Source organism: Cervus elaphus, chromosome 4 (assembly GCF_910594005.1).
Source record: "Cervus elaphus chromosome 4, mCerEla1.1, whole genome shotgun sequence".
NCBI lineage: Eukaryota > Metazoa > Chordata > Mammalia > Artiodactyla > Cervidae > Cervus > Cervus elaphus.
In genome coordinates, this window is record NC_057818.1 from 8,791,330 (window position 1) to 8,817,411 (window position 26,082).

A 26,082-nucleotide genomic window follows, 5' to 3' on the forward strand; every position below is an offset into this window, starting at 1 on the left:
GTATACACATTGAAAACCTCGTCAGACCATGTCATACTTTTGCTTTCAACCATCAAGCACATTTTAAAAACTCAAAGGGAGAAGAAATCACCATTTTATTTATCAAGATATTTGTCATTTCCATTTTTCTTCATTTCTGATGCTTCAAGTCTCCACCTGTTATCATTTTCCTCTGTCTAAAGCACTTTAGCAATTCTTGAGAGCAGGAATAATGGCAACACATTCTCTTAGTTTTCTTTCACCTGAGAACAACTGACCTTGTTCGCCTAGTTTTAGCATTAAAAGTCCTGTATCCAGGGAAACCCCTCAGTCTTGGGGAACCAAATTGGGAGAGCTGGTTTCCCCTTAGTGTCTTTCCCTTTATTCACTGATTGAATATATCTATATTCTCATTGGTTGTAAAATTGAGAGGTGACAGTTCTTTTCTTCCAACCGTTTGAAAGTGTCATTCTAAAAAAAAAGAAAATAAATAAATAAATAAAAGTGTCATTCTACCTCTCTGGCCTCCATCATTTCTGAGAAGAAAACCATAGCCATTCAAATTGTCATCCCTTACAAGTAACGAGCTGTTTTCCTCCAGGTGCTTTCAAGATTTTTTTTTTTTTATCTGTTTAAATAGTTTGATGATAATCTATCAGAGGGTATTTCATTTGGCTTATTCTGTTTGGAATTCATGAATCTGTAAATTTATATCTTTTCTCAAATTTGGGAACTTTTCAGCTATTATTTCTTCAATTTTGTGTATGTGTGTGTGTTTACTACACTGTTTTTCCTCTCCTTTGGGACTCCTGTAACATAAATATTAAACCTTTTGCTCTTGAAGCAAGGTCCCTGAGGGTCTTTTCAATTTTTTTCACTCTTTTTCTATCATTGTTGAGGTTGGGTAATTTTCATCAATCAGGTCCATCTAGTGATACTCCTGTTTTAATCTCTACTCTGTTATAAAGTACATTCAATGAGGTGTTGTTTTTTTTTTTAATTTAGGTTATTCTAAAATTTTCATTTTTGTATATCTTGCGTTTACTTTGTGAAGCATTCTATCATTCCGTTGTTTTCAAAAGTGTAGACTCTTACTCCTTGGATCATTTTAATAATATCGGTTTTAAAGTTTTTATCAGATAATCCTAATATCTGTGTCATTGTGGCATTGTTATTCTATTGATGATTAGATAGCATCTCCAACTCAATGGACATGAATTTGAGCAAACTTCGGGAAACAGTGGAGGACAAAGGAGCCTGGTGTGCTACAGTCCATGAGGTCACAAAGAGCCATACACGACTTAGCAACTGAACAACAACAACAATTCTATTGACCGAGAGGAGCTACTCCACGATCAAGGTCAGGAGGGGCAGCCGTGAGGAGATACCCCACATCCAAGGTAAGAGAAACCCAAGTAAGGCCGTACGTGTTGCGAGAGGGCATCAGAGGGCAGACACACTAAAACCTCAATCACAGAAAACTAGCCAATCTGATCACAGGACCACAGTCTTGTCTAACTCAGTGAAACTAAGCCATGCCGTGTGGGGCCACCCAAGGTAGACGGGTCATGGTGGAGAGGTCTGACAGAATGTGGTCCACTGGAGAAGGGAATGGCAAACCGCTTCAGTATTCTTGCCTTGAGAACCCCATGAACAGTATGAAAAGGCAAAATGATAGGACACTGAAAGAGGAACTCCCCAGGTCAGTAGGTGCCCAATATGTTACTGGAGGTCAGTGGAGAAATAACTCCAGAAAGAATGAAGGGATGGAGCCAAAGCAAAAACAGTACCCAGTTGTGGATGTGACTGGTGATAGAAGCAAGGCCCGATGCTGTACAGAGCAATATTGCATAGGAACCTGGAATGTTAGGTCCACGAATCAAGGCAAATTGCAAATGGTCAAACAGGAGATGGCAAGAGTGAACGTCCGACATTCTAGGAATCAGTGAACTAAAATGGACTGGAATGGGTGAATTTAACTCAGATGATCCTTATATCTACTACTGTGGGCAGGAATCCCTTAGAAGAAATGGAGCAGCCATCATAGTCAACAAAAGAGTCCTAAATGCAGTACTTGGATGCAATCTCAAAAACAACAGAATGATCTCTGTTAGTTTCCAAGGGGAACCATTCAATATCATGGTAATCCAAGCCTATGCCCCAACCAGTAAGGCTGAAGAAGCTGAAGTTGAACAGTTCTATGAAGACCTACAAGACCTTTTAGAACTAACACCCAAAAAAGATGTCCTTTTCATTATAGGGGACTGGAGTGCAAAAGTAGGAAGTCAAGAAACACCTGGAATAACAGGCAAATTTGGCCTTGGAGTATGGAATGAAGCAGGGCAAAGACTAATAGAGTTTTGCCAAGAGAATGCACTGGTCATAGCAAACACCCTCTTCCAACAACACAAGAGAAGACTCTACACATGGACATCACCAGATGGTCAACACCAAAATCAGATTGATTATATTCTTTGCAGCCAAAGATGGAGAAGCTCTATACAGTCAACAAAAACAAGACTGGGAGCTGACTGTGGCTCAGATCATGAACCCCTTATTGCCAAATTCAGACTTAAATTGAAGAAAGTAGGGGAAACCACTAGACTATTCAGGCATGACCTAAATCAAATCCCTTAGGACTATACAGTGGAAGTGAGAAATAGATTTAAGGGACTAGATCTGATAGACAACCTGATGAACTATGGACGGAGGTTCGTGACATTGTACAGGAGACAGGGATCAAGACCATCCCCATGGCAAAGAAATGTAAAAAGGCAAAATGGTTGTCTGAGGAGGCCTTACAAATAGCTAAGAAATAAAGAGAAGTGAAAAGCGAAGGAGGAAAGGAAAGATATTCCCATTTGAATGCAGATTTCCAAAGAATAGCAAGGAGAGACAAGAAAGCCTTCCTGAGTGATCAATGCAAAGAAATAGAGGAAAACAGCAGAATGGGAAAGACTAGAGATCTCTTCAAGAAAATTAGAGATATCAAGGGAACATTTCATGCAAAGATGGGTTCAATAAAGGACAGAAATGGTATGGACCTAACAGAAGCAGAAGATATTAAGAAGAGGTGGCAAGAATACACAGAACTGTACAAAAAAGATCTTCACGACCCAGAAAATCACGATGATGTGATCACTCACATGATCACACCATGTGTGAAGTTAAGTGGGCCTTAGAAAACATCACTATGAACAAAGCTAGTGGTGATGATGGAATTCCAGTTGAGCTATTTCAAATCCTGAAAGATGATGCTGTGAAAGTGCTGCACTCTATATGTCAGCAAATTTGGAAAACTCAGCAATGGCCACAGGACTGGAAAAGGTCAGTTTTCATTCCAATCCCAAAGAAAGGCAATCCCAAAGAATGCTCAAACTACCACACAATTGCACTCATCTCACACACTAGTAAAGTAATGCTCGAAATTCTCCAAGCCAGGCTTCAGCAATACGTGAACCTTGAACTTCTAGATATTCAAGCTGGTTTTAGAAAAGGCAGAGGAACCAGAGATCAAATTGCCAATATCCGCTGGATCATCGAAAAAACAAGAGAGTTCCAGAAAAACATCTATTTCAGCTTTATTGACTATTCAAAGCCTTTGACTATGTGGATCACAATAAACTGTGGAAAATTCTGAAAGAGATGGGAATACCAGACCACCTGACCTATCTCTTGAGAAACCTATATGCAGGTCAGGAAGCAACAGTTAGAACTGGACATGGAGCAACAGACTGGTTCCAAATAGGAAAAGGAGTATGTCAAGGCTATATATTGTCACCCTGCTTATTTAACTTACATGCAGAGTACATCATGAGAAACGCTGGGCTGGAAGAAGCACAAGCTGGAATCAAAGTTGCCAGGATAAATATCAATAACCTCAGATATGCAATTGACACCACCCTTATGGCAGAAGGTGAAGAGGAACTAAAAAGCCTCTTGATGAAAGTGAAAGAGGAGAGTGAAAAAGTTGGCTTAAAGCTCAACATTCAGAAAACTAAGATCATGGCATCTGGTCCCATCACTTCATGGCAAATAGATGGGGAAACAGTGGAAACAGTGTCAGACTTTATTTTTGGGGCTCCAAAATCACTGCAGATGGTGACTGCAGCCATGAAATTAAAAGATGCTTACTCCTTGGAAGGAAAGTTATGACCAACCTAGATAGCATATTAAAAAGCAGACACATTACTTTGCCAACAAAGGGCCGTCTAGTCAAGGCTATGGTTTTTTCCAGTGGTCATGTATGGATGTGAGAGTTGGACTGTGAAGAAAGCTGAGCACTGAAGAATTGATGCTTTTGAACTGTGGTGTTGGAGAAGACTCTTGAGAGTCCCTTGGACTCTCAAGGAGATCCAACCAGTCCATCCTAAAGGAGATCAGTCCTGGGTGTTCATTGGAAGGACTGATGGTGAAGCTGAAACTCCAATACTCTGGCCACCTGCTGTGAAGAACTGACTCATTGGAAAAGATCCTGATGCTGGGAGGGATTGGGGGCAGGAGGAGAAGGGGACAACAGAGGATGAGATGGCTGGATGGCATCACCGACTCAATGGACATGAGTTTGGGTAGACTCCAGGAGTTGGTGATGGACAGGGAGGCCTGGTGTGCTGTGATTCATGGGGTCACAAAGAGTCGGACATGACTGAGCAACTGAACTGAATTGAATTGAAGTGATCTTTTCCCATGCAAGTTGATCTTTTCCTGGTTCTTTACTTGTCAGGTAATGTTGGATTGTATGCTTGACATTTTGAATATTAGGTTAGAAGTCACTGGATGTTGTTTAAAACCATGGGGAATGTTGACCCTTTCAGTTTACCAGGAAACTGACTGTTGGATGAAGCTGCAAATTCTCCCCAGACTTTTGTAGGGGAGGTTGTGGTTTCGATTTCAGTCCCCTTTTCAAAGCCTTTGCAGTGCTCTTTGAATTTATCTTCCATGTATCCTATCAGTGGGCTGTCTGGGACCCGAGTGGGGCTTCTCAATTCAGCTTTCAGAGTCTTTGGTGTGTTATTTGGGGTCAGAAACATCCACGGTCAGTGTGGGAGTGATTCCAGGTGTTTATACACAACTTGGGTTGATTTTGCCAAGCTCCTCTCTCTCCTTAATGTCCCTGCTTCATCCCACTTTCCTGAGGCTTGCTATTTTAGTGCTCCCACCAGAAAGCTAGGGCTTTGTCTCCCTCCTCTTTCCCACAAGAGCATCGTCATCCACAAAGCAAGTGGTGGGGAGACAGGGGAGGCAAAGGGCAATGGGGGGTCTCCACACCCTCCTGGGACCAGTTAGAGAGGAAGCCTCCTCTCCCTCTGAGTATGAGTGGTTTGAAGAGCCCTGGTTCCTTCGCTAACACTGCACTGCCGCCACTGTTCACTGATTACCTAGGCACTGGGGCTCAAGAGCATGGAGATATTTTTCAAAAGAGATGAATTTCCTGCTCCCTCTGAGCGTCCCTCTTCCCGCCCCTCAAGCCAGGGCTAGAGGGCTTCCTCTGGAGTTTTGTCTGCATGAATGACCACTTTGTGTTTTGAGCTGTCTTGAGTTCAGGCTGTGGGTTAGAGGAAGAGAAACAGCTGATAAACTCACCAACGTTTCAGAGACTCTGAAGTGGGCTCTTTTCCCCCAATTTGCCTGCTGCTGCTACTTTCAGAGTCTTCCATTTGCTTCTCCGGACATAGCTTCCCCGTGAACTCTACTGAGCTTCTGTAGCTTCATCCAGCGGAAGAGACAGGCTGGAGGAACGTGTGTCCATCCTGGAATGGAAACCCTCGCCGCCCATGTTTTCAGGTTTATCCTTGGAGGTGTATATTACCATGGGCAGAATTTGGGTTAGGGACGTCAGATTTGACACAGAATTTTTCTCTGACACTAGCTGTGTAAACAGACATGCTAGTTGGCTTCTCTTGAGTCTCACTTCCCCTCCTGGTCAAGTGGGAAGTCAATGCGTGTCACTGATGTCCAGTTCCAGAAGGTAAGGTGCTAAGTGCCTGACATAGACCAGGTGCTTCATTTCTATCCACATATAGCCCTGGTGGCTCACACGGTAAAGCATCTGCCTGCAATGCTGGAGACCGGGTTCGATCCCTGGGTTGGGAAGATCCCCTGGAGAAGGAAATGGCAACCCACTCCAGTACTCTTACCTGGAAAATCCCATGGACAGAGGAGCCTGGTAGGCTCCAGTCCATGGGGTCGCAAAGAGTCAGACACGACTGAGCAACTTCACTTACTTATAGCCTTCTCTCCCCTTCTTTCCCCTCCAAAGCTGCTCTCCTGGAGGCATGGTGGGGGAAATATTTGGAGTGTGAAGAGCCTGTTCAATCTGATTTTGCCACATCTTGTGACCAGAAGTGGTTAAAAGGGGAAAGGAGTCCGTGGCTGGGATGGAAAAGAATCCATGGCTACATAAGCTTCAGGCAACTTTAAACATGAGCACCTCTGGTTTTATGAAAACAGGGCATGAAGAGTTTTAAAAACAGCATAAAGGCATCAAGGGAGAAAGGTTGAGATGCTTCTGTTCTGTTTAATAAATATGTCATTAGAAGATTTGTATTAATATACCACCACTGCTATTGACATTTCATTAATAAATGCTTTAGATATGACATCAAGAAATTACAATATACATATTTAAAAGCCTAGCCTTACATTTTCAGCACTGGAGATAAAGTGGGATATAATAGGATCTGATCAATCATTTAGCTGACTTTAAAAAAAAAAAGGCAACCATTACTTTTAGGAGGCGGCACAGGAGTGATATATTTTAATAAACAAAAATTCTGTGAAAATCTTAAGTTGAAGTGTCCAAAAGCTAAACAGAAATCCTGCAGGGTTAAGATAGAGCCTTATCCACTGGCAAGACCGCCTTTGTTAAGGACCATTCTCGAAGCAGCACTGTGCATCCCTGGCAGTTTTCAGTGTTGAGTGCAATGTGGAGCGTTTGGCACGGGGTCTTCCTTCACTTTGAGATCCATGGGGGGATGTGTTCCTGGGTTTCAGTAAATGCAAGGGCTGGGCATCTCCTGGGTGACCACCCTATCTACCTTTCATCACCTCCATGAATCACGTTGGTTGTCACAACACTCAGATCCAAATTTGCAGCCTGCCTCTGCTCAGGAGACCAGCATGCATGGCATGCATTTATGCACCCTGTGTGCTGACCTGGGTGCCGGTGTTGTTTGTCTGTTTGTTTGTTGGGAGCACACGTGTCACTCACCCCATCTGAGAAGAAGAGACTTGGGAAAGAACTGCTCTCCTGATCTCTAGTCTCGCCCCTTCCTCACAGCTGCCAAGATGATTGTTCTACAGAATCTGTCTGAGGCTGTCATGCTTCTGCGGAGAAAGTCTTCATTATCCCCCTGCTGTTCAAGACACTGGGAGCCAGAAGGGTGCAGCAGCTGGGAGTGTGCACGCGAGCTGCCCCAGCCAAGCTTCCAATCCAGATCCACCCCGGCGTGCCTCTGGAAGCTGACCCAGCTCTCAGAGTGAACGCTGTGGTCCCTCCAGCATCTTCTCCCACCTGTCCTTTCAGCTTAGGTCTGCCTGGGATATCTCACCCCATATCAACCCGAGTATTCTTTTCTCCTTGTACAACCGTATGATATTTCCTCCCCCTCAAATTCCCACAAACTGTTTCTCCCACCAAAAATGCCCTCCTCTGCTCCAGTTCAAAACACTGAAGCTGGTCTTCAAGTGATAACTTGCACACTCTCCAATGGTCTGGAATCTCCTCCTTCCTCACTCTTTTCTGTAACAGTTTGTCTCTGCAATTCCTCTACGAATACATTTATCTCATTAATTTGATAAACAGTTGGTTACTATTTCCAGCTATACAAGGGGTTGGATAAATTTGGGGGGGAATGTTGAAACATTAAAATGAAATACATTATTTTGCTCCTGATAGAGCTTTACAGTCAAGAAAGAGAAAGGCAAAAATGTTTAAATTTGGAGTCCAGGAGAGAACCTAAATGCCATAATGAACTAGTCAGTGTCACAGGGCTCAGAATGGCTCTTTTCACTCTTCTTACACACTAGTTGACATTCTTTTCTCCTTAATTGTGGTTTCCCATTTCCTTCGGGGAAGATGAAAATAATGATAAAGATGACAAGGTGTTTGTTGCCAATCGCTTTGTGCCAGACACTGTGTTAAATGCTTTACAGCTAAATGCTTTACCTCGGCTGCACATTAGAAATTATTGGGGAGCCTTTAAATATCCCAGTGGGTACCGCCACCTATGAAAACAGGACCCAGGCATCTGTATTTTCAAAGCTCCCCAAGCAACTGCAATATGCAACTAAAGCTGAGAACCACTGCTTATCATGCTTTATATCAATGCTTCCCAGATTATCTGGTTTACAACTGTCACCTGGAATATTTGTTTAAAACAAACAAAGTCTTGAATCCCAAAGCCACTGCCTCAGAATTTCCACAAGAGGGGCCTGAGAAACTGTATTTTTTAACAATCATTCCAGGTGATACTTATCATTAAGGAACTTGAAAACAAAAGCTATATTGTATCATGTTACTCACACAAGATATCTTACATACAACTAATAGTCCACCTTTACAGGTGAGAACGCCGGGGGGCAGAAAAGTTAAAGCATTAGCCCTAGTCACACAGAGTCTGGATTTGAAGGCAGGTGGTCTTCCCCCAGTGCCCACATCCCTGTCACCACTAGATTGGGCTGGGGAACACTGAGGTTGAAGGAGGACAGACATCTGGGTGGGAAAATTGGACAACTTTTCAAGGGCAGGACCAAGTCTTACTCACCCTGCACTCCACACACTGAGCAGGGTGCCCGAGACCTCAGAGGCACTGAACGTTTGATAGACAAACTAAAGAAGTCATTGATAGGCTATGATACAGCCAACCTCTCCTGGACATACTGACCTCAGCGGAAGGTCAAAACACAACCTTTAGACAGAAGGACATGGAACATGGCTTCTCCATTTGAGGCTTGGAAAATTCCATCCTCTTGCCGTGTGACTTGAGGCCGACGTTTAGCTTGCCTCACCCCCACATCTATAAGATCTGAGAAAGGCCATTCATCCACTTCGTCGGGGAACATTTTGGAAATCTCAAGTTGTGTACAGACACCAAACAATGACACAAATGTGTGCCAAGGGCGGGCTGTGCTGCCGATTCTCCCACACATGTGCACGCTCGTCGCTAAATGGCTCATTAGGACCATTGTTGCGAAACCAGCTTGCCCACCCTATGATTTCCGCAAGTTCTAGAGAACATCTTGTAACTGATCATTGAGTTGCAGTCCCCATCTATCTGCACCGTCTGGGGAGACTTCATGGGAGGAGATGCAGATGAGCAGAACTTTGAAATGTGCTGGAAATAAAAGGTCCAGAGCTTCGGACTCAAATCCCGAGAGGGTTAACCTCCGGGCTAGGCACTTCACCTCTCAGATGTTTATCAGTATGTTTATCTGTAAAACCCAGATGCCGACAGCAGCGAGCTCTTGGGCGTGTGTGAGAATCAAACATGATGTCTGTGAGGCACTTAATGGTGCCCGGCACGTAGTCAAAATGAAACCAGTGGCCGCCACTGTTAGGCATCATCATCATTTCATTCTTGGTACAGAAAGAACCTGGACCATCTGGATTTGCTTGGGGAACTCAATGTATTACCAGTGCTGTCGGAAGAGGACCCTCTCCACCAGCCCTAAACTACCACCATCACTACCTACTCGCACACACGCATACCTCAAGAACAGGGTTTCCCGAGCTCTGTGTGGATAGGGTCAGTCATGGCTGCTGGCTGGCTGTCAGCAGTAAAATCACCCAAGAATGGAACACAAGAAAGGGAAGCTACTTCCCCTCCGTGTCTAATGGTATCCCCTGCTTGGAGGGAAACGTGAATCAGAAGCACCACCCCATTTAGCCCATTTAGCCCGTCTACCTTTTCTCCCCTTGGCTCATCAAGATCCAGGCATATGGGACTTCCCGGTGTGTTTAAACTCCATGCTCATTTCCACAAAACATCTCTGTTCTTGCTCCTCTCTCTTTCTGGAAGACTCTGCCCACACACCTCCAAATGATTGACTTATTCTCCTCAAGGTTTCTCCTGAAATCCTAACTTTTTGAAAAGTTGGGAGTTCCACCAACCCAAAGTTGCATCACCAGCCCAAAGCTGCATCTCATCCCATTCCTGGTTCAACCAAACACTATCATAGAGCTAGAATCTCCAAATGGTGCATCACTATCTACCATCTCGAGGTCATTTGTTTTCTCCCCTCACTAGAACATAACTACCACAAGGGCAGAAACCCTTGGCTTATACACCATGGCACTTTGTGTACATAAGGGACTCCCCAGCTCATAACTGGTGCTCATGATATCTGCTGAATGGATGAAAAAGTGTTCATTTCTCTGGCACACATGATATATGCTACCCCAACTCATAGCTTTTTGAAATTAAATATTTCCCATCAGATGGGCATAATGAAAGAAAAGGAGAGCCTGGCTCACTGTTCACTTACCACAGGTCCCCGAGCACCCACCTCCACACACTGAAATCTTTACCAGGTCCCAGACCACAGGGGTGACACCACCATGCCTGCCCTCAGAAACTTACAGAAGAGCAGGAGGCAGCCACGAATCAATATTATTGAACCCCGACCATGTATTAGGCACTGTCCTAAATGGTTTAGGCGGATTAACTCTGGAAAATACTGTGAATAGCCTCTGAGGAGAGCACTGCTATTATCTTCATTTTACTGAGAACACTGAAGCCCAAACACAATAAATAACTTGATCAAGATTTGACAGTGAGCCAGCGAGACAGACAGGCTTAGAATCCAGCAACCCAACTTTAAATCCCTTGCTCTGAAGCTGTCCACACCGTGCTCCACCTGAGGGATGGGCAGGTTCCTGGAAGGGCAAAGATTCCTTGTGGGAACCTTTACAGTCTTCAGGAAAAGTCGGTCTCGGGTGTTATAGGCTGCCTGCAAAGGTGGCCACCAAGAATCCCTCCCACCCACCTGAGCACACGCCACTGTCTGCATCAACGGCTGCACTGTAATTCTCCTCCCCTGGAATCTGGGCTGGCCAGTGTGTTGCTATGACCAATGCAGTGTGGCACAAAGATGTGTTAAATTCTGGAATCTAGCACTGAAGAGGCCTGGAAGTGTCCACCTTCACTTTCTTGGGATCCAACTGCCATGTGTAAAAGGTCAGCCTGGACTCCTGCATGACTCCCAGATGAATGAGTTACATTGACAGCAACGTCAGCTAGTACAGAGACAAACCACGAACACCCCAGCCCTTGCTGAAACTGCAGTGCTGTGAGCCAATGCATGGTACTGTTTTAAGTCACTCTATTTTAGGATGGTTCATTGCACAATAACAGGTAACTGAAACTCAGAAAGTTTCTACCTCAGCCAAAGCCTGAGTTCAACAGAGACTCTGTGCTTTGAGCTAAGTGCAGGTGATGTAATTGGAGGATGTAGCATTAGCGCCCACATTTCACTGAGGGTTGCCTTAAAGGCAAGCTGGGTCTGTAGTGTACTTTTCAGCTCTTTTCTCTTCTTCCCTCACATCTGCATGGTGCGTGGAAGCATTCATGCTGTGGAAATGGCCACACTGAATCATGGATACCAAATGGCATCTGTACCAAGTTGGTTGTACTGGGTCAAGATGGTGGTTGCCTGGACCGGCCAAGATGATGAAGAACTTTTTTAAAAGGGAAAGCATATTCTTTCTTTCTTTATCCTGGATTCTGGAACTCTCAGCTGGTGCCCCAGGTACACAATCACCGTGATGCTGGTTACCCGTTCCATAAGGCACAGTAGGGGGAGGACTACAGAGTGCTCACTTCACTGAGGACTATCATGCACATTAGAGTTTTCAACTGGAAGTAGAGGCCCTGGTGCTCACACGGCTTTAAAAAACCAGTCCTAATGGCTGCCTCACCTAGTCTTCCCATGAAAGCTAAATGGTTCAGAAATTACGCTAAATTATCCTTATTGGTTAAACTAATTCAGAATCATAAACCAGAACTTAAAAATCTTCTGTTGTGTGGGTCTGTCCAATCCATCTCAAGTTCATGTAAACGCTAGTATACAGAAGCGCCAATTGGGCAAACGCAGATCAACATGTACTAATTCACACACAATATTACATCCACACCCCCCTTTCTCCCTGGCCACTTCCCAGGGAGGGGTGGCCAAGGAAAAGCTCTGATCAGGAGAACGAAAGTGAAGAAATCTGCAGAATGGGGCCACTGGGAAACCTTTGATTTTCGTGGTAAAAAAGGACCTATTCTGGGGGTGTGACCCTTTACCTTTCTTCATTCTGCAAAGTCTAGAGGGTGATGGTGAGGAAAGAGAGAAAAAGTCTAGATATTTGTTGGCATATTCTGCTCTGAAAGGCTAACCACCAGACTTCCTGTTATGTAGGACAAATCAGCCCTTCATCACTTCAAGTCCAGGGGCCTTATTTCTTGTACCTGAAGGAATTTTTCAATAATGCATGAGCTCCTTGATTCCCTAACCCGGAAAACGGCAATGGAGGTGCCTTCCCGGGAGTGATTTCTGCTAAAAGCGAATAAGATGATAGTAAGGAAAGTTAACAGCCAATAGGAATGCAGCTGTTGGCATTATCCTTCTAGATAAGGTATTGAGAGCCATCATCATCTTTATGTTTTATTTCAGTATCCTATTGTTCTGATCACCTTTCCAAATACTTAGCACTTGTTTCATCTTAGTTGGGGGAGGAGTGTGGAGAATGGGGGTTGATGAGAAGAGGGAAGAAAAGATTCATTATCAATTTATTATAATCTGATACAACTTCTGATTTTTCCAATCTTTTTTGTTAATACTTCTCTTTTCTTGTTTTATATACATCATTGTTCATATAAACATATATACATGTGTGTAAAACGTATACACATGCTTATATACATATGTACGTATTTGTATATATTTACATTTACACACACACACACAGTGAGTATGGTGTGGCTGAAATCACCAGTAAAATCTCCAAAGTGTGTGCTGTTTTAGGCTTCTTTGGGAGTGTGTTGAAGCCTGTTGTCAAATTCAAATTTTCTGCCTACTTCACTGAAGGCTGGAAATAATTTGTATTTCTAAAACCTCATAATTGACCCATTTAAGCCATACAATTTTGCTATCTGAAGCATAATTTGATGGTATATGGACTGAGTGATGAGCTGACCAAAGAAGACATTTGCTTGTTTTATTTTAAAACCGCAAATGGGAGAATAAACTTGACTTTGGGGAGATTATTTCATTAGATTTCAGGGTAATGTTATTAGCAGGCAGAAAATTCCTTTTGGCTTCTGAACGCTGTTAATCCAACTCTGGGACTATATTACATTCCTAAGGTATTTTTCATTGTTCTCAATACACTGAAATCATTGACTCCAACTTGTAAAGCCATAAAATATTTGCAGTTATTTTCAAGTAACAATACCAGAAAGACTGTATCATGCTGGGTTAATACTTGTTTTATTTTATTTGGTTTCATTTTATTTTTCCCAGAAAGTGGAGTCTGATATAAACCCAAGCTCCAGCTCCAGGAGACGTCACACAACATGCCCTCATATTCATTTAGCACCGTGCACGGAAGATTCATGGGAGGTCTTCTGAGAAAATGAGCCACATGCCCTGCAAGGACCCAGTGAAACATCTGACAATGTGGTCGAAAAGCCAACTGGCTCCCTGGGGATCATCGGTCTCAACCATTTCCAAGGGAAACCAAGAGCCCTGTGTCACTTGGACAAGTTCCCTGCCCCTGAATCCAATTATTGCCCTGACCAACCAGGAAGTCAATTATTGGTCACATTTTGTATTCCCAGAGCTAAAGGCATTTTGATAATTCCCAAAGGAAAAATCAAAACAGATCTGGCTTTTTCCAAAATTCAAGTACCCTTGGTGGAACTGCTGAGACCAAGAGTATTTCGAGTCACCATGTCATAATGCCCTTTGGACCTGCTGCTGTCGTCCTCTCTTGGTTTCCTGTTCCTGGAAGCCTGGTCTCTAGATTGTTTTGATTAAACCCAGTCTGGGGCGTCAGATTCTTAGCACATCCTCCGCCATATTTTATGATAAATCTCATTCAATTTCCCATGCAGGGTGGCAAGCTTTATTGCTTAACAAACATTGCATCTACTCGGCCATAATTTATATCTGAATGGGTTTATTATAGGCGTTGCATTTCATTCATTGTGCAGCTAATTCCATAACATGCTGCCTGCTTTCTCTATGGCAGTTTGGCCATTATCAGCTTCCAAGACAATTGAATCTTTCCCTTGCAGTTTCACAAAATGGTTTATGAATATGTAATACAAACTGTGTTAACAAGGCAAATATACTTCATTTCCTTTATGGCTATTTCCAGGCTGTGGCTGGGAAGAAGAGGCATAACAATGTGTCTCACTTAGAGTATGTTGTGCCCTTAATGGCGAAATGCACTCCCCTTGGCAGTTCCCTTTGAAGGCCTGTATTGTCTTTGAGCGAGCCATGCGCTGTTGTGCGGTTCCGTGTGAAATGAGCCCCAGTCGACCTCCCATGGATTCAATTATCTTCTCTACACGGATGGCACGCTCTTCTCTTTGCCTCCCTCAAGCTTGCTCTCCTAGTGTGGTCCTACGTGGTGTTCTCACTGTAAAATAGCTCCATTTGGGCGCCCCGCCGTCGTGGTGGGAACAGAATTGCTCATTTTCCACATATGGCTCTTTCCCCTTGTACCTTTCCCCGTGACCTTCACAACCAAGCGCAGTTCTAGACTTAGGGCTTGTCCAGATGAGTGGGAGATTCTCTGATCAGGCTCCGCTCATGAGACAGAGAGCTCACCTGGTCAGTGGGTGCTTTTATTAATAACTCCAAGGTGACCCACCTGGATCTTGAAATCTGATTGACAGTTTCAAGATGGAGGCTTATAAAGAATATGAAATGTACACTTTATTGGACACCCATCATGCCAGGGCTTTTCCCCTGCAATATCCACTTTAAAGCAGGTTTTACTCTCATTCACAGATGAGGAATTTGAGGCCCCATGAAATGAAGCAACACTTCTAAGTGAGGCAGAAACTCCCCTAAATCCAGAGGTCCCTCCTGCACAGATTTCAAATCTGCCCACTCAGGTCCACATCTGCTGCCATCTCAGACTGACACAGCATCCAGTTCCACCTCGGGTATTGAGGAGAGTCCTCCCCTGCTCTCCCACATCTATTCCTATCTCCCTCCCCCGTTCACACTCCCCTCTGCGGACGGGATGTTTCCTCTACAGAAGCACAGTCCCGCAGAACTTCTCCAGTGCTGAACATGTTCTCTAGCTGTCCTGTCTGGGTTTGCTAGCGACTAGCCACATGGGGCTACTGACCATTTAAAGTGTGGGCTACTGTCACTAAGAAGCTGAATTTTATAAACCAATTTTTATTCATTTAAATTTACATAGCTACACATAGTGGCTCCTGCATTGGAAAATGCAGATCAAAAGTACAGACCTGACCTTATTTCCCTGTGATTTAACACCATTCAGAATATTCTCATTTCTCTCAGGTTAAGAACCCAAATCCCTCAGCTGGTTTACAGAGATTCCGCCTGATCCAGCAGCCCGTTTCCGGGCAGAGTCTGCACTGCGTCCTCCTCCCACTCTGTGAAACAGGCCCTCTGGCCTCCCTTCACTCCCTGATCTGTGCCCTATTCCTTCCCTGGTTGGGGCCCTCCCACAGAGAACATGTGGAATTTCCTCCCCACCCACACGGCCCCAAGGCACCAACGTCCTTCTCCCCAGAGAAGCCCGGAGGCATCTTCCCCAACCATTCGGGACCTCGGTTGGACCTTCTTACAACACTCAGTTTTCCTCCTTCCCATCACTCCTCAGTTTGAGCATTGATATATTTAGCCTTCTGATTTCCTGATTAAAGTGTTAGTTTCCTTGTGCTGTTTAACAAGGCATCACAAACTTAGTGGCTTAAGTTAAGGTAAGGTGAAGTCGCTCAGTCGTGTCCGACTCTTTGAGACCCCATGGACTGTAGCCCACCAGGCTCTTCCATCCATGGGATTTTCCAGGCAAGAGTACTGGAGTGGGTTGCCATTTCCTTCTCCAGAGGATCTTCCCAACCCAGGGATCGAACCCAGGTCTCCAGCACTGTAGGCAGACGCTTTACCGTCTGAGCCACCAGGCTTAAAACCACACACATTTATTTGCTGATAGTTCCGGAGGTCAGAAATCCAAGATCACCCTCCCTGGGATAAAGTCAGGCATCAGCAGAGCTGTTTTCCTTCTGGAGGTGCCAGGAGGGAATCCATTTCTTTGCCTCCTCCAGCTTCTGGAATACATCTGCATTCCTGGGCTCATGGTCCCTTCTTGCATCTTCAAAACCTCCTGACTCTTCTTCCCTCACCTCCATGCCGAGGATGCTTATGACTACACTGGGCCCACCTCGGTGATTCAGGATGAATATGCAGATCCTTCACATCTCTCAAGTCCCTTTTGCCACATAATCCCCGGTTCCAGGGATCAGGACGTGGACATCATCAGGTGTCCACCAGTCTGACTATTGCACTCCCCAACTAGTTCATAAACTCTGTGTCAGCAGGGACCTCTCATCGTTGCCAAGTACAGTATCTGGTTCATTGTTGAAGACAGAGAGAGAGAAAGAGTGTGTGTGTGTGTGTGTGTGTGTGTGAATGAATGAATAAATGATAGAATTCCTCCATCAGAAAGAAACCACCTTGCAGGAAAATCCATGAACAGCTTATTAAGCATCCATTTAACCTAAATATTTTTGTAAACTACAGTTGCCCCTCATGTTAAACCAAGTACAAACTACAGATAGCAACAAGCCTCCCTTCTCATTGGGTATTGCCAACAATACCTTCTCATCGGGGCCTGCCTCCTCGTGCCATTCTACCAGGCTTATTCACCATCACCTCCTGTCCCTCATAGCCCACAGCTTTTCATGTTGAACTGCTTGTCTCCTTGGATTAGAAGAGAGACGCCACTTGAACAGAAACCCAGGTAAATCAAGACACATACGTTGACAGCACCCACAGTATTTGGTCTGATTCCAGATTAGGACTATCAACAACTTATTTATTTTGTCCCTGAGGCTTCTGAGTGGGAACTCATTAAAAGGTATACTTGTCACTGTTCAATTCATGGGTTCATATGCATGTGAGCATGCACACACACACAACCACACATACACACACACTTCTGTATAATCTATTTTTAAAAGACAGAACAAAAATATGCTGACAGCTGTTGCCTCAATCACTGAATTTCCAAAATGTATGCTTTTTTCCCATAAACTGTGCATACTTTCAGAATATTTTTGAGCTGGACAGGCATTATTTGAAATCACCTAATCCGATGCCCAGATGTCTTGTTTCAGGTAAAGAAACTGAGGCCCAGAGCAGGGAACTGGCTTGTCCCAGGCCTGTCAAGGTGTAGATGGCAGAATGGATGACTTGACAATCACACACTCTGGACACATTTCTCGGGATTTTGTTTCCTAGGACTCATATCCTGACCTTGCTGAGAATTTGGGTTGAGAGTGGAATAAAGTGAGAGGAAAACCCTGGCCCTACACACTTGCTGCAACGTGACATAGGCCAAGTTAATGTCTCTGCCCACTTGGTCTTTGAGAGTAAAAGACAGGGAAGGAGGGGAGGATACTAGCTCTCTCCCACGACTGCTGCAGGGATCAGAGCCAGCAGGACCCGAGAAGCCGCCTTTCGTGGCTTTTGCTGTCACACTGACTCAGCAGTCCCCATCTGTCTTCGCCTCTTCCCTCCCTTTTGTGTCTGCTTCTATGAAGAAGTGTTCTTCTCTCAACACTCTGTCAACTCACTCAACCAGCCCTTATCAACATGCCCATGAGTCAGATGCCCTCCAGGCCCCAAGGGAGAAGGGCGAGGAGACACTGCCCAGGACCGCACGGAGCCTAGGGTGCAGAGACACGTCCATGGAGGAGAGAGTGGTTGACCGGCCAGGGTGCTGGGGGGCACAGGTGGCCAGAAAAGGGGAGCCATGCCAGGCTTTGGCACAGGAGAGACATCTTGCAGAAGGCGTGGAGGAAAGGGAACCCTGCTACACTGTTGTTAATGCAAACTGGTGCAGCCACTAGGGGGAACAGTATGGGGACTCCTTAGAGAACCAGAAACAGAGCTACCATATGATCCAGCAATCCCACTCCCGGGCATACATCCAGAGAAAACTAACGCGAAAAGACACATGCGCCTCAGTGTTCACTGCAGCTCTATTTGCAACAGCCAAGAGATGGAAACAGCCTAAATGTCCATCAACAGAGGAATGGATGAAGAAGATGTGGTGCATACATACAGTGGATTGTTACTCAGACAGAATGAAATCATGCCACTTGCAGCAACATAGATGGACCTAGAGATTATCATACTAAGTGAAGTAAGTCAGACAGAGAAAGACAAGTATTAAATAATGTCACGTACATGTGGAATCAAAAAAGTAATACAAACATATTAATAAACAGAAACTCTCACAAACATAGGAAGCAAACTTACAGTGATCAAAGGAGAAAGGAGAGGGGAGAGATAAATTAGGAGGATGAGATTAACATAACACATACACACTACTCTGTATAAAACAGATGTATGGCATGCAGAATTACATTCAGTGTTTTGTGATAAACTATAATGGAAAAAATTTGAAAAAAACATACAACTGAATCATTTTGCTGTATATTTGAAACCAACACAACATTGTAAGTCAACCATAGTTCAATTTTCTGTAAAAAGATGAAGACAGACAGACATCTCGGAGGAAAAAGTGACGTCGAAGCCAAAACCTACGTAATGTCGGGAAGTCAGTGACGAGTAGCTGACGAGAGTCACAGCAGAAGGACAGGCGTGAGCCAAAGCCAGGAGGTGAACAGTGGCACGCAGGGAGCCCACAGGGGCCAGCCTGGGCCTCGGGCCGTGGGGGGGCCTGAACCCTGAGACGCGAGGGCCCAGTGGGGGTGGGTGAAGCAGGACCGTGAGGGCCAGGCAGAGGGGAGGCAGAGGAGCCCTCCGAGGCTGGCTTATTCCAGGGCGGGGCTGCAGGACCCCCCGGGGACAGGGCAGAGCGGCCCTTCGTATTCCAGCGGGAGAGCAGCGCGCGAGGCTGCAGCTGGCCCCGGGGGGGTGAGGCTCTCGCCGCAGACAGGGGCTCCCAGACAATAGCGGGTGAGGGCGCCTCAGCCCCAGGACACTGGGAGACATCAGGGATCTTCAGTTGAGTCCAGCCCACCAGCCGCTGTGGGGCTTTACAAGGATCCTTGAGACTCAGCCTCACCGGGCCCTGACGTCAGCGCTCACGGAGTCAGGAATGTGGGGTTTTCAATAAAAGTGTAGGCAATGGGCCCAGGGGGAGCCCTGGCTCAAATGAGCTTTTATATTTTTATGTGGAATGTAATCACGTTTGGTCATGATCGAGGCCGCTCCGTTACTGCTATTAGAGCGTTTATGGTTCTAAGGGGGATACGCGTCTTTGGCGATACGTGCTTGCCACTGAAAGCAACAGGGCCTGCTGATTCCAGGAGCCACTGCAAAACCCCTAAGAACACAGAGCTCGGGTTGATGGGCATTGTTGCCCTTGAGAGGGCAGTTGAGAGGACTGGCTTCAGGCCCAGAAGAGGCCAGACCCAGGCAGAGTCTTCTCAGGAGGGACACTTCGGATTGGAGGTTTTCCCCAGCAGCTTCCCTGGTGTCACATCACAGAAGGAACACCTACCCAATGTGTGTAGGTTCTAGGTTCTTTACACAACAGATATATAAATTCAAACCTCTATAAGGTGGTTCCCACTCAATAGACCCATTTTCCATGTGTGCAAAACCAAGGCTCAGAGGTTAGTGGTTTCCCAGGAGGACATAGTCCATTAGGTCATGAGCTCCCTAGGGTTCTGTGACAAATGACTGCAGACTGAATGGCCTAGGCAACAGAAACTTAGGCTATCACAGCTTTGGAGGTCAGAAGCCCTGATTAAGGTGCCGGTCTGGGTAGTTGCTCCCGGACACTCTGGAGGAAAACCTGCCTCCTGCCTCCCTTCACCGCTGGCGGCCCCTGGCAAGACTCCGCATTCCACGGCTTGTCCCTGCAGCACCGCGCTCTCTGCCTCTTCCCTGTGGCTTCTGTGTCCTGTTCTGTGTCCTACCTATAAGGACACCTGTCTTTGGATAGAGAGCCTACCCTGAATCCAGGGTGATTTCATCTCAAGATCCTTAACTACTGACATCTGCAAAGACTCTCTTTGCAAGTAAGGTCACATTCTGAGGTTCTGGGTCGACATCAATTTGAGGGGACACTAGTCAACCCAGCAGGAGAAGGCAATGGCACCCCACTCCAGTGTTCTTGCCTGGAAAATCCCATGGACAGAGGAGCCTGGTAGGCTGCAGTCCGTGGGGTCGCACAGAGTCGGACACGACTGAAGCGACTTAGCAGCAGCAGTCAACCCAGCACTGTAAGTAAGGGGAACAGGAGCTGAGCTGGGGCTCTTTGAGGGCAAAGCCAAGGATACATGTGGCCTGTGATGCTACACTTGCTCACAGCTGGCCACACAGATTTTCCACTGGGGTCCCTTCAACGTCCATTTTTTTCCTTATTGCAGGTTGCCTCCAAACCACTTCTTGCAAGTATAGACCATGCCTCTGCAAGACTCTCTTTAGCCAAGAACAGAGAGAACTCTAGAAAGATCACAGAGGACCAAAGACTCAACAGGGAAACACTGTGAGGCTGGAAATAAGAGAAACATTCTGCTCTGGAAATGAGACCCAAGGATGAGTCTTATCTCTGCTCATAAGCTGGTTAGTTACTTGACATCTCTGAGCCTCACTTTCCCTATTGGAAATTGGGCATGAAATCCTTCAGGTTTACTTGATGTAAATGATGGAGTTAATGGGAATGGAGGTTCTAAAAGTCCCGGGCAGAGAGTAGTTGATCAACAGAGGCTTGTCGAATCTGAATCTGCTCTCATCCCCTCAGAGACAGAGGAGGAGAGCCAGACCCCTAAAATGAGGAAGGTTATTCAAGACCTATCAGGTAGATGCTGATAAACGAGGGGGACAGGCAGATATAACCACACATGTGTGAGGCACAGACACACACGTAAACACACACGCGTGTACCCAACACTGTGATTAACCGTGGTTGCTGGGAATACCTTGCCCCTCTCTGTTTAGCCCTCTGCGTGGCCATCCATCTGTTGATTTTGCTGAGGGCCTATTCTCTGTTCCAGATCCCACGCAGGTGCTGTACTTCACCTCACTGAATCTTCACACTGCGCCTGGTAGGTCTCCATAATTATTATCCTCCTTGCTTCCAGCCCGTGTGACCTGAGCGGCAGAGCTGACCCTGACACCAGGTCTGTCTGACTGTGACGCTGCCCTTTCCACCCCTGTAACGCCATCCATGACAGCTGCCGCAGGGACACCTAGAAGGTGCCCGGGAAGCAGAGGAGCACCGTTAGCTTCTCCAGCCTGGGTCAGGAAACAGGAGAAACAGCAATTGAGAGGGACCACGGAGCTCACCGTGTGAAGGCGGGCACACAGAGGAGCCAGGCAGATCCAAACTCGTGCCCTTGCTCTGCTCACACCAGCTCTGTGGCCTGGAGGAACTGACAGAGCTGTGTCTGAGCCCTTGTTTTCTCATCTGTCCTAAGGGGATGAGATGCCTTCATCAAAGGGTTGACGTGAGAACTCCAAGAATAAATGCAAGGAAAAGGTGTTAAGACAGAAAACCGTTTGGCAGGACCTAATGAAGCAGAACATGACTCATGGGGTAGATACCAAACAGAAAAGCATGCATACATATGTGATGGGACTGTCCACTGCAAAACCCTTCATAATAACTCCAAATAACTGAAAAGTCCATCAACAGTTAAAATGAGAAATGGTGCTACATTTCACAATAGAGTAACTCTAGACTCAGGACAATGAAGGAAGGACAACTGCAAACAACATAAATACATCTCATAAAATATAATGTTGAGACAAAAGCCAGAGCATAGTGTACATTTCCATTTACATAAAGTGCAAAACCAGGCAAAAGCTGATCTACGGGCTGAGAATCTGGGTTAGTGGCCACTCTTCCCAGGGGTAGGGGTGGTGGTTGGAAGTAGGTACAGGAAGGCACCTCGAATGTTGCACGTGTTCTGTTTCTTGATCTGGGTGTTGATCACAGCGAGTTCAGTTTGTGAAACTCATCAACCTGTATGCTGATGCTCTGAACTGCAGTACAAGTTGATACTTCAATACAAATGCTTTTTCATTTTTTATTTTTAATTATATGGAGCAGCATCTGGCATAAAGAACATTTTCAATAAGGGCTAGTTTTCTTTTCTGAAATGATGCAATCATAAACCTCTGCAAGAAAAGAAACTTCCATATGCAAATAATGTCTTTAATAAGATTTACTCACTGGGGGGGACAAATAATTTGGAAAAAGGGCACAGAAGGAAGGTCACAAAGTTGGAGCGGGGTGGGGGGGGGCGGTGATGAGGATGTGTTTGTTCCGATCTCTGTGGGTTCCCTGAGTTGAGACTCTGATCCGTGTCAGTTTGGCATCCAATAACGGTTTCATCTGTATTTCCCAAGAACTTTGAAAAATCAAGCCTGGCCCTCCGTTAGATCCTCAATGCCCTGTTGGTCTAGCCCCTGCCTATCTCATCAACCTCCTGTCCACACCCCTCACTTCCACCCTCTGGTATCCAGCCCCACTGACCTTTGCCTGGCTTCTTCTCTAGCTCGTATTGTCTGCTTAAACGTCAACTTCTCAGCCACAGGAGTTGCCATCTAAATGATTCTTTTCCATAAAACTCTGTTCCTCTGTGACACTGAGATGCCCTCAGACATTAATTTCATTAACATTCACTTGGCCACTTCCTTGTTTATTTTCTGTCTTCTCTTCTATCAAATTTATATTCATCCTTATATCTCCAGTATATGCTAGCAAATGCTTTTCATACAGCAGGCTTTCAAAATAGAGAGATAGAGTAAATTGAATCAGAGGCATTTTAGGTTTGTTAGTAGAATTATAATAGATCGGTCTCACTGAAGTATTGAGCCAGCAAGAGTTATCTTCAACTGGACTATTCCAGATCACACTGATCCTCAAAATCCTAAATTCAACTAGAAAAGCTTTTGGCAAAATGGGGGTTTCAAACTAGAACATGGGAACCAGAGAGTGGACGGATGAATAACAGGGCCAGATGTCATAACAGGGAGCGGGGGCAGGGGAGGGGCATGGCAGAGAAAGCCAGCATCTGCTCAAGCGGAATGCAGGGCCCATGATCAGCGCCACCCAGCTGCCACCACCTTGGAAGGTAGATCTCGTGACCCAACCCCCCAGTTCTCTGAGAGAAGCCAAAAATCAAGTTTTGCATGGGGACTCTGCCAATTTTTTAGTGTTGGTAGTAGATTTAATGTTTCTTCAGAGTGTGTAGCAAACTCTTTCTGTGGGCGGTTGGCATCCTCCGTTCTGACCCTCATCAGCCATTTTATAAAAGGGGAACAGGGCTGCAGAGAAAGGAGATGGCTCTTACAGATCTCAAGATTAGTACAGGGCAAGATGCTCTGGAACGGGCTCAGCACTCAATGCCATTTCCACTGGACCCATGAGGAGAAAGACCTCAGTGCACACATCTGGCTTAATTGAGACAAACCAGCCGTCATAAAATTAAATGATATCTTGGATTAAGCACACTAGATTAGGAAGATCCGAGGTGCCTCTCTTCATTAGCATTAAATGAAAGCTGGTAGCCCGGTCGTGGGCTGGTGGGCCCATCACCACAATCGCAGGAGAGGGGAGTGAGGCCGTGTTAGCGTTTGATATTAATTTACAGCCAACCTGGAGTCAGAGCCCCACCCCAGGGGCCCCGTCTGAAAATGCCTCTTTGTGAAGCCCTGCGCCCTCTCTGCTTGCAGCAGCTCCTTTTTAATTCTGTCTCAGCAGCTTGGGCCTCACCCTGTTAGAGAAAGAGTAATCGTAAATCTGCATGAAGTTTCTGATGATTAGTTTTACTTGGAATTGGGCCAAAAAGCCAGACTTTTGCCAATTCCATATGTACATGTAAGTTCTTTCAAGAAAGAATGCATTAATCCTTCCCACTGGGCTGGGGATGAGGAGGTGAGGGGCCTCGTGGAGGAGGCGGCCTTCATGGCCTCAGTTTTGTGTTTAGAGGGTGGGCCAGGACGACTTAAGAGAGACTTTAGTACGTGGACTAAAGTGCTAACGGTCTTACTGCAGCACCAAGGGTCACAGAATGCGAGTTTTTTAGATAGATGAGAAAACAGACTCACAATTTAAGTAACTTGCCCGAGTACTTGAAGCTAATCTGATGTCCGCTGGGGCCTGACCCTGTGCTATCTGACTGCAAAGCCCCTGGTGCTCAGACCTGCAGCTGACACGGCCAGTTCCTTCAGTACCATGTGATGCAAGCACCATGCTACGCTGCTGATCATCCATCTCCCTGGTTCACTCTCTCCTTCTTAAAAGCCTGATGAGATGCAGAGCATGACAGCAGTTGTCTCAGCGAGGTGAAAGGGGAAAATGAGGTGAAAGACAAGAACCCCAGCCAATGGCAAAACTGCTTATGATACCATCTGAAAGAAAGAAAACAAACAGCAGGCAAGAGTTCAAAACTCTGGGTATAAAGATGTTTCAATGCATTCAGTCACTTCGGGCTCGGTCCTGGCCATGAAGAGCTGGTTTTCGATGGGTTGCAAAGTGACTGTAGTAATTCAAAGGTAATAAGAGAGCAGTGTGCTGAGGTCAGAGTCAACAGACTGGGTCCCAGGCACTTGAAGTTATACCTCCCTTCCCTTCTCACTGGGTGAGTGTCAATGAGCAAGTTTTAGCTCATGTACATTTCCATCATGTATACTGTCAACAAGGATAGCACCCCCAGTTAATAGATGGGATCCACAGTCCAGCACCAGGAAAATAAAAGCTGTTGGAAGAGAGCTTCCACTCGCCTTAAATCTACACCCCCACCCATGTCTGCACCATGCACTCCCCCTCCCTCCCATGAGTTTGGCTCAGAACCACCTAGGTCTGATTCTGGAGACCCTCAGGGAAACGGGAAGGGCATTGGGATAGGGGATTGTGTTGGTGGTATGGACTTTGTTGTCACAAAAGGAAGAGAACTTGGTATCCCAGTGCTGAAAAGACAGCCTGGATTTTAGGGCATCTGAGTTCCCTCCTGACAGCTGCGGGACCTCACAAGCAGGCATCTCTCAGGTGCAGTTCTGGGGGAAGGTGTGTGCATGTGCGTGTATGTTGGAGCTACTCAAGCGGGGAAGAGGCAACACCTCTGCCCTTGGATGGAGGCGTGCCTTGCACAAGTCCATTTGGGTGACAATGACGAGTTTAGGAGCAGGTAGACTTCCTAGTTACACTCTCAGGAGGAAGGCGGGGCATGTAGGGGCAAATGGGGTGGGCGGGTAGATGAAAAGCCTGTGGAAATTCTCCTCTGACTGCTTCTGTTTTACCACTCGAGGCTGACACGGGAAATTCATTTGTGAGCAGGGGAGGGACAGGGGTGAAGAGAGGAGAGTGGCTTTCAGGTGAGGCGTGGTTCATCTTCCCAAGATCTGTGTCCCCACCAGAGGAAGGACAGGGAAGCAACTGTTGACAAGCAGGTTTACATTCCACAACAGTTGGCAGTGGGAGGGTTATAAAAGTCCTTCAGAGGCTACCTTCTTTCAGTTTAGAGTCAGAAAAAGAAGTTCGAAAGAGGCAGAGTGACTTCTGGTAAGAAAATTAAGGCTGTGGTTCTCAACTAGGGGCTATGCAACATTTGGAAACATTTTTAGGTATCACAACTGTTGGAGGCAGGTATGGTCACTGGTATCTGGTGAGTAGGACCACAGATGCTGCTAAATACCCTACAGGACAGCCTCCAACAAGGAATGATTCAGCCCCAAATGTCCAGAGTTAACAGGGAGGAAGATCCTGGATCATAGCAAGATTCGACTTCTATGGTACACATGTGGCCATGTTACACATGCAGCCATGTTACATATGGGCCATGTTACAAATGTAGCCTGTGACACATGCAGCCTATTACACGTGCAGCCATGTTACACATGCAACCTGTTACACATGCAGCCATG